This window comes from Rhinopithecus bieti, unplaced genomic scaffold, assembly GCF_001698545.2.
Source record: "Rhinopithecus bieti isolate Rb0 unplaced genomic scaffold, ASM169854v2 scaffold_47225, whole genome shotgun sequence".
NCBI classification, from domain to species: Eukaryota; Metazoa; Chordata; class Mammalia; order Primates; family Cercopithecidae; genus Rhinopithecus; species Rhinopithecus bieti.
The window spans coordinates 1,247,160-1,257,052 of NW_016819796.1; positions in this window are offsets into that span (position 1 = coordinate 1,247,160).

A 9,893-nucleotide genomic window follows, 5' to 3' on the forward strand; every position below is an offset into this window, starting at 1 on the left:
AGGCTGAAATTGTGGTGTGGGCAGAGCATGGCTCCTTTCTGGAGGATCTAGGGGACCATCTGTTCTTAGGCTCATTCAGTTTCTTGCTTGGTTTACTTCCATGTGGCTACAGAAGAAGAGTTATTCTCAACGTCTAGAGGCTTCTCCTGGCTCTGAACCCCATTCAGAGTCAATCATAATCATAGTGGCTCAGGTTTTACCTGCTTTTTAATCCCCTGCTACCTCACCTTTCCTTCCTCCTCTGCTACCACACTGCTTATACTGACCCTTATGCTTTCTGCTGGAGTTGCACTGTATCTCTCTGAATAAACCAGGATGATCTCCCTATCATAAATTTTGCTGATCAATCACTTCATCTGGAATGTTTCTACAATAACGTGTTTGGATTGGTTTTTGAATGAATAACTAGGGGACAGTGATCTTGGTGGGTTATCTTTAGAATTCTGGCGATCACATTCAGCAATCACTATCTATTTTCTGATTTCCAATGCCTTGAAAATAATGGTTTCTTATTTTTTGTGTGTTTGTTTGCTGCAGCAGGATTACAGACATATTCGCCATCACTCCATCTTGGACAGAAGTTGATCTCAATGGTCAGGCTGTTAGGAGTTCTCTTTCATCTACCTTCTAAGATGGCATTCTTCTGTTGCTATAAGAAGTAGGAAAGGGGTTGTTAATATGTTAAGAAACGTTGTCCTATTCTTAAGATTGTGCTTATCTCAGACATTAAATATCGGGTTGAGTCTCCTTCCTGCTGCATTCCTATCTGTACAGGTGCTGCTGGTCCCATTGGTTCTTTATATTGACACTGTGTTATTTGCTGTGCAAATCCATTGCCTTGGTCATTCAACCCTAATCTCTAATGTAGAATTATGCATACACTTTGTTTGTTTTCATTGTTTGTTGTTTGTTCTAACTTTGTTCTTTTACTAGAGAACTGAGACTCTGAGCAGACCCAAACTCTCTTCCCAACCTATTGGGATCTCTCATTGGAGACAAAAACTTCTGAAAATTCTAAATCTGCACAGCACCTGTGGATAAAGGAATACCACTTCAGGCAAGTCTGTATTTTGACTTGCCCCTCCGAGTGCTGTGGTATTTCTCCTGCCTTGTTCTTGTGGACCATACGATTGTAGAATTTCTCTTGAATGTTTACAGCCTGGGACCAGCTTTCTCTGCAGAAGACAAATACCCTAAGTTCTTGGGTTGTGGTCATGGTCCAACTCTTAGTGTGCTGGCTTCTGATTTGTCCTACTCCCACCAGTATTAACATCTTCTCTTGTTCCTGAACTGGAAAGAGGGAAGTTTTTTGACTTCTTCCTGAGCGTGAAAAACTTTGTTTCTCTAGTATGTCCTAATTATGATTTAGGATTTCTAGGCTTTCTTTGACTATGCAAAGAGAAATAAAAAGAAAAGTACATTATTAAATTTGAAATACATTTCATAAAATACCCTACAAAAGCATTATTCTATCAAATTGTAATTTCTTCATGTGAACACAGTACCTTTCTGTCCTCTCACAGAATACCTATGGCATTTCTGCAACTAGACCAAGGCTTTAAGAAGTAAATTCCTAAGTAAATTACTTAGTAAAAGAAGTAAAATAGCAATATGACAGAAAGTAAGAAAAAAGAGCACAGAAAATAAGTTGGCCTCATTATTGAATTACTGAATTCAGACAGCAATACAGTGCAGAGAAAATAAAGATACCGGGACAGAAGCTTCTAGTAAAGAGTTTTCAGTGGCACGTAAAATAGTCAGTGTGACTGGACTCCAAAGCAGCCATCACAGTCACCTGGAAGACAATCAATTATTTTGTTTATGACAAGTAATGTATACTATTATTACTTCATTGAGAAAATTCCACTAAATGTTTCTACGGCTCAGCACTTCTTGAGACTATAACCTCTTGTGCACTATGAGACACAACATAGAAGCAGGAAACCCAATGTTCTCCTATTTACATGCTTTTAGCTACATAGAGTTGTAATATGACCATGTGGGCAGACAGATTGCATTCAAAAAGCACTTCACTGGAACTCACACAAATTTTTAAAATTCAATTTTTTTCATAATAATATCAACTTTGTAAGATCAGATGGGTGTCTACTTAAAGTTGATACATAAGGAGAGAAAAATGAACCATAACAATGCGTTAATGGGAAAAAAAATCCTATCACACAGCGATAGTATGGTGCTTTATTCTAACTGATTGAAGCAAGGTGAGAGATTTGAAGAATGGTGTCATGCCCACATTGATCCATATTATAGAAAAAAAGAAATGTATTAGCGTTCAGGGAGGTTGATGCTAGACCTGGTATTTTTCCCTATTTTCAATATGCCAAAACTAGAGAGGGATTTAAGCATCTAGAAACTGCACCCTCACCTCCATTATCATTGGTGTATGGTTAATCCATTGGAAGAATAAGAATACATTTTAAGAAGCTTGCTGTTTCCCCAACTCTTTCTGCAAAAACTGTTTCCACACTTCCATTGTCTATTGGCAAAAGTTTTTAATAACACTTATCTTTTGACCTTTTATCCATTTGCCCTTTGGGTTTATTTGTGCCAGCTCTGTGAACCCGTGTGATACAGAGCAATTTACTGGCTATTTGTTCTGTAAATCAAAACCACCTCAAAGGTGCTTTTGCAACTATATGGGACTCTACTTTTCTCTCCAAGATGCCTGCAGAAAACAGACAACAGACAACCACAATCAAAGATACGTGTGTAAATTTCCAGGTCATTTCCTCCTTATTATTTCCTTTCTTCACTTATGTTACAACAAAATCCACAGTGTCACACACCTCAAAACATACATATAAGTGTCAAATCAATAAGAGATACATACGCAGCATATGCTGCTTATAAGGAGGTGGGAGAAACTTACTTTTTCAATTAATTTACAAACAAATTTGAAGGCACTGTGTTAAGCGGAATGAGCATAAACTGTTAATATGTTTTTCTTTCTTCCCTTTTACGATTCTTTCAAAAGAATAGAAAGCACGCAGATGTATGCACAGTACTGGCTGATTTCCAAATTCTGTCATCAGATTAGTATTCAACTTAAGTGTTCAGGGGTTTAGCCATTATAATTAATCATTTCTCTAAGTGCAGAAAGATACTTAATACTCTGTCCTGACTCATTATTTAGATTTTTTGTTCTGTAGTGAAGGGCCTTAGGAAAAGATTAATTAAATCAAACACTTTGGGGTTATTCTCCCATCATTGAAAAGAAGATTTACATACATAACTGGCATTAATGTTGGGGAATATTCCTCCTATAATGAAACAGATGACTCTCTAACTGAATTTATCCAGAAAGAAATAAGACACACCAGATTTAACTGAACGAGTATTTCTAACGTTTTACTTTTATTATGTAACTTTTTGTACTGCAGTGATAATCAAACAGTTTATATACTTTAGGACATATATGATATGTGTTAGGAAAAATGAAGGCTTACTTCAGCTTGGAAATAACTAACTTCCTAACCAAGTTATGGCATCATACTAGCTGAATCTCATTCTCTCATCTAAAATATGATGAGTTAGAATGTATAATCTCTGTTGCTTATGATTCAATCATACTATCATTCAATGTGTAACGTATTTAGATCTGAAATGAGCCCAAAACATTGGGAATCCAGAAAGACAAAGGCTGGAACTTGCTTTCGGAATAAAATAAAAAGATTACCCATGTTAGTTTGGCCAGGGCTAGTTGAAAGTGTCTGAAATCTGTCCTTCAACACGGAAAGACAAATTACTTTTCAGTATTTCTATTTCCATTTATGAAATACCCATTATTATGTTGAAATGACCCAGAGACTCTTGCATAAAATAGGGATGAGTCCATGCTATGAAAAATGTCTTGCCCTAAAAAAAATTATTTATACTCATTCTGTATATACTCTGAAATATTGTCATTGAGATAGAATAGAGAGACACAAATAGCTTGTCCAACATTCTAGCCCTCTTATATTTTTCCACTATCATATTTATTTTTTCCAAAGTGTAGTTCTTTATCTGGAATATTATTTACATACCTCAGGAGAGTCATCCAGTCACTTAATTAAATGCATTGGTCTTTAAAATCCCTACTTCAGAGAATCCATCATCATCAACTATTTTTTTCCTATGGCTTAATTTTTCTTTATAAACCCCATTTATCAAATCACAAAATATACATGGGTATGAAAATGTTTATCTTCTACAGCCATGTTTATATTCTCAACTAGATGCATACCCTCTTTTTTTACTTAAAAAATGATTTCCAAATAGGTTTATTCTTTGCCTATAAATCAAATAGCAAAGTATGAATCAATATTATATTAAATATGTGAACTTCTAAAAGTCTAAATAGATGGAGTAACGTTGCTTGTTCATTTGTTTTCAATTCAAATCTTGAAATGTTAGGTACTTCATTGACCCTGGTCTATCCAGAAGAATCAGTTTGCCTAAATCACCAAAGATACTCAAAGATGAATCCAAATTGAATTATTTCCCAAGTGGAAAGATTATGGCTTAGGGAGTTTATTAGACAAGCTGCAGCAAATAGGTGGCTATTTATCTGACCTGTATATTTTTCTGATCAATTAGATTATAACTTTTTAAATGCAGTGGGCAAAATTTTTTATTTCTTTAATAACCCATGAGACAAAGTTTGACAAACCTTTTTTCTGTAAAGGTGTAAATAATAAATATATTTCCATCTTCATGGGCCATACTGTTGCAAGTATGTTGCACGTACTATACTCTGCTGTTTTAAAGCAAAATCACCCATAGATAATATGTAAACAAATGAGCATGGCTGTGTTCCACTACAACTTTATCTACAAAGCCAAACAGTCAATTTGGCCTGTGAACAATAGTTCGTTGAGTCCCCTATATGGGCATACAATAGTGCATAATAAAAATGAACTTAAATGTAAAATCAGTATAAAACTTTGTTTTCTTTTAACACTACCTGTTTTCATAATAATGATTTATTTTACCATTTTATATAGCTGATTGTGTAAGATATACTATTGACACACAAATCCACATCAAAAATACCTGTTAACCTAAATATATGTAAACTAATGTCAACCATATACAAATACAACCGTGTAAGAAAAGACTAGAATGCCAAAGGTAGCCGTGCAGTTATTGTAATACAAGGGTTTTGTTGCTGTTTTCCAAAACTACTTCAATATACGCTACATTTATTTTTATGAAAAAAGTAAACATTTTAATAATACAATAGATCGAGACTGTACCATATGAATTAACTATACATAAACATTAAAACAGATATTTATGGTTAATTACTGGGAAAACAGTATTTTAAAATACATGAGAGCCATCCTAGTTAAGAAAATACTTTCCTTAACATGCAATTATTTTGAAGGTCTAATTCCAAATTGTGATATCATTTCACAATAATTCTAGGACTTTATTTTGTGAGTTAAAACTTATTCTGATTTTTAGCACTTTGGCAAGACTATTTGAAATTATCCATAAGGTTGTGCACAGTAGTCAGCCCTGTGTGGTTACTGTGAGTCAGAGGCACTGACTACTTGGCCCTGAATTTCATAACTTGAGTCTTTAATTTTTTTTTCTTAAGCCAGGGTCTTGCTCTGTCTCCCAGGCAGGAGTGCAGTGGCATTATCTTGCCTCAGTGCAGACTCTAACTCCTGGGCTCAAGCAGCCCTACAGCCTCAGCCTCCCACTTAGCTGGGACCATAGGCATGTGCCACCATGCCCGGCTAATTCTTTTTATTTTTCATAGAGACAGAGTCTGCTTTGTTACCCAGACTGTTCGGGACCTCTTGGCCTCAGGCAATCTTCTGCCTCAACCTCTTAAAATGGTGGGGTTACAGGGTTGAGCCACCACACCCAGCCCAAGAGCTTTAAAAGTTCTTTTTATTATGTGCAAAAGTCCCTAAAGAGTGCTGAGTTTGTTTTATGATTTTGTTAGAACAATAAGAACTCAAAAAGTTACATCAGAAAACATTACTATAAAGTAAGATGTTGAAATACATGATAAAAGGCTCTTCCATACCATGATAATTTTCAGTGCATTAGAAATATATTAATGTAAGAAACTGATTTGAAAATAAATACAGTGGACACATTGTATCCACGGATTCAACATCCAGGGATTCACCAACTGTACATTGTACATATTTTTAAAATAATAATGCAACAATAACATAATATAAAAAGCAATACCATATAACAACCATTTGTACACATTTGCATTGTATTATGTATTATAAGTAATCTAGAGATTATTTAAAGTATACAGGAGGATGTGTGTAGGTTATATGCACATATACTACACCATTTTATATAAGGGATTGGAGCATCTGAAGATTTTGAGTATCTGCAGGGGTCCTAGGACCAATTCCCCAAGGATACTGAGGGACTACTGTACATCCACCCATGCTTATTTTTGTGTTTGGACATTCACTCCTCGCTGTACTCCATAATTCCAAAATGTCCCTACTGGATATTGATTATTCAATTAGAATTCAAGTTACTGGAAAGAATGCCTGAATAAAACATCTTGAGCCTAAGAAAATATTTTTTCTCCAACAGAAGATGAAGCCTGTAAATTTTCCAAGATTTTTATGACTCTAGAAAATAAAGATGAGAATTAACATATTAGATATGATCCTTAGAGCTTTAAGTATTCGACCTATGTGAATTTCAGTACAAAAAGGAATCTGTTATAAATGTACAGGTGTGTCTCACAAAATCTGAAGTCTAGTAGGTGCATCTAATTTTGACTAAAATGAAAGGCTTGGGATATTATTGACAATCTTGACAGTGCTCTTGCTAAATCTTTTACATATGGTTGGCTTTCTCCCTGTGTATCTGTTCCTCTACCACACCATTTACTCACACTGGTAATCTGATTTTTCATCTTCTTTGTTTATATGACAACTTTGGGTTGTCAGAAGGGCAGTATGTACATGTCTTCAGCTACATCCACACAGAAAGATACTGTTCCAAAATCTAGGGTACACATTTAGATTAGGTCAGCCTATATGGATGTCTATCTCTGTACCAAGCCACTGTAAAGTAGCTGGGACCATAACATCATGGGACACCTGCTCCTGTTATGACCATCCACATCAGGAAGGTCAGCAGTCACCAGATATGAGGTCTGAGAACTTGTTTGAAAAAAAATAAAATAAAAATTAGGTGTTCTCTAATGTAGCATGCATTCTTTAAAAAATAGTTCTCCTAAATTCTTTGAGAATTCAAGAATGAAAGTATAAACTGAAAACTATCATTACTCCCAGTACCTGCATCCAGATATATCATTTATTAGGTGAGGAAATAACCTATTTTCCATATAAGTTAGTGAGGAATTTTATGAATGTCTTATTAGATTCCTTAAAAATATAGCATTTCTCACTTGACTTCTATGCTTAATGTTACTGCGTTTCTTAGCATGAAAACTTTTTTTTTCATTTTGGGGCCAAATCTTATTTGTTGATGGTATATTTTATTTTAATACAGAGCTAGATATTTTTGTTACTATTTTATTGAGGAATTTTGTAATTATGCTCATAAGTGAGGTTGTTGTTCTCTTCTCAAACAGGTAAGGTCATTCCATTTTTAAAATGACTTCACTGTAGTATTGATCTCATGTCCAGGGTCAATTTTTTACTTCATTTTACCTCTCAACATCATTTGCATCAGCAAAGTCGTTTTTCCTTTTCGTCACACTTTTTTTCCAACTTGCCAATTTTGTCCATTTTATTCTCTTGCTAAACAGGCCACTCTACTTCAGTTTTCTAATTTAGTCTTTGTGAACACAAGATTCAGTCCCTGGATTCTTCATGTCTCCATCTACCCTCCTTTGGTAAATGTTTCAACTCATTTAGATACTGAAATTTCTAAAACTTGTATCTCCAACTTGGACCTCTCTCACAAACTGGTTCATCCAAGATATCCACTCGTATATAATTAAAACATATCTTTTCTGTTTTCCTTTGTTGGGAACAGGCCTCCATCTGGCCATAAACAAAATCTCTGCAGCACTGTGATATGTTCGATGGCCATGATGCCCAGGCAAGGCGTTCCTAAGCCACAAACAATAGCATGAGCGATCTGTGCTTTAAGGACATGTTCCTGCTGCAGATAACTAGACAGAGCCCATCCCTTTGTTTCCCATTTTAGTTAATCTATAATCTATAGAAACAATGCTTATCACTGGCTTGCTGTCTATAAATATGTGGGTAAAACTCTGTTTGTGGCTCTCAGTTCTGAAGGCTGTCAGCCCCCTGATTTCCCACTCCACACTCTATATTTCTGTGTGTCTTTCATTCCTCTAGCGCCACTGGGTTAGGGTCTCCACGACCGAGCTGGTCTCAACATTCCTTAATGAATCTAAATATGTTATTTTTCAAACCTGAGATAATTTGAAAAATTCTATTTCGTATCATGTTTAATTCATGTAACTACATTATAATTTCCTCATGTTCATAAGGTAAATATCTGAAAGCACATTGTAAATTGTGCAAAATATTTGATCTCAATATATTTTATTTGGTTCATCTAAAATGTTACTTTTAGACATTATATATAAAGTGTTGTCAGTTTTTCATATCATGAACAAAATTACAAATGACTGACTTATGAATATATCCTTGATGAAACCTAGCAGTCATAAATTCTTAGAAAATAAATTCATGAATCGTAGAAGAGTTTTAATTTTTTTGCTGTGCAGTTTTAAAGACAATTCAACTAATTGAATTGCTCTGCAGAGTTAAACTTTATTGATAGCAGTATACAAGATTGCCAAAATCTCACAAAATATATGTAAAATGTTAATACTTTTAAGAGTTATACATGAACTTACCTGTTGCTTAGTACTTATTGTTGAACTTAAGGTTTTTTGCATGGATATTGGTAAGATATTTTAATTTTCTTTTGAGATGGAGTCTCACTCTGTCACCCAGGTTGAAGTGCAGTGCATCTTGGCTCACTGCAACCTCCACCTCCGTGATTCAAGCAGTTTTCTGGGATTACAGGTGCACACCACCACACCAGGCTAAGTTTTTTGTATTTTTAGTAGAGACAGGGTTTCACTATCTTGGCCAGACTGGTCTTGAACTCCTGACCTCAGGCAAACTTCCCACCTCAGCCTCCCAAAGTGCTGGGATTAAGGTACCTGGCCTCAATTTTTTGAAATACCCAATATTAAAGAACTGTGAAGAATTATTAGATTTTACTCTACCTATAAATTAATATGCTAGCTTGTCACAGTTCCTGGATGCTGATGGTGAACACAAGATTCCTGAGCCAAAGACAAAGAATTTCATTATAGCAATAGCAGAAATTACATAGAGACATCAAGAACCAGTCGACATTTACACATGGCAATGGACTGTGCTACAGGAAAGAAATCGTGGTTATAGAACCCAAATATTTTATAAAGGGCAGTAAACATGCCCAGCCTTCATCCAAAGGGAAACATTGTCTTTATCATATTGAAAAGCAAACAAATTTTGTGTTTGTTTTAGGAGAGACACTCTCTATCTTCCAAAGTTATTTGCCCAACACCTTTAAAAGATCATCTAGAACAAATGCAGTAAGGCCAACTGTTTGCAAGAGATGCAGAGTCCTAAGGGGTCCATGAAGAATGATCTTTCAACATGAGTCATAGATTTTTGCCTGCAGAGGAGGAGTAAAGATAATGTTAGATTTTTTTAATTTATTTTTTCAAATGTCTTTCCAAACGTGTGTATAGCATTTTATTACCTATGCATATCAAATCTATCAAAATTTGTGATACCCTTTTTAATATTTATATGTCCCACTATACTGAATATTTTATATTTTGTTAAATACATACTTTTTTTTAGCTTTTTAATTTTTTTTTTTTTTTTTTTTGA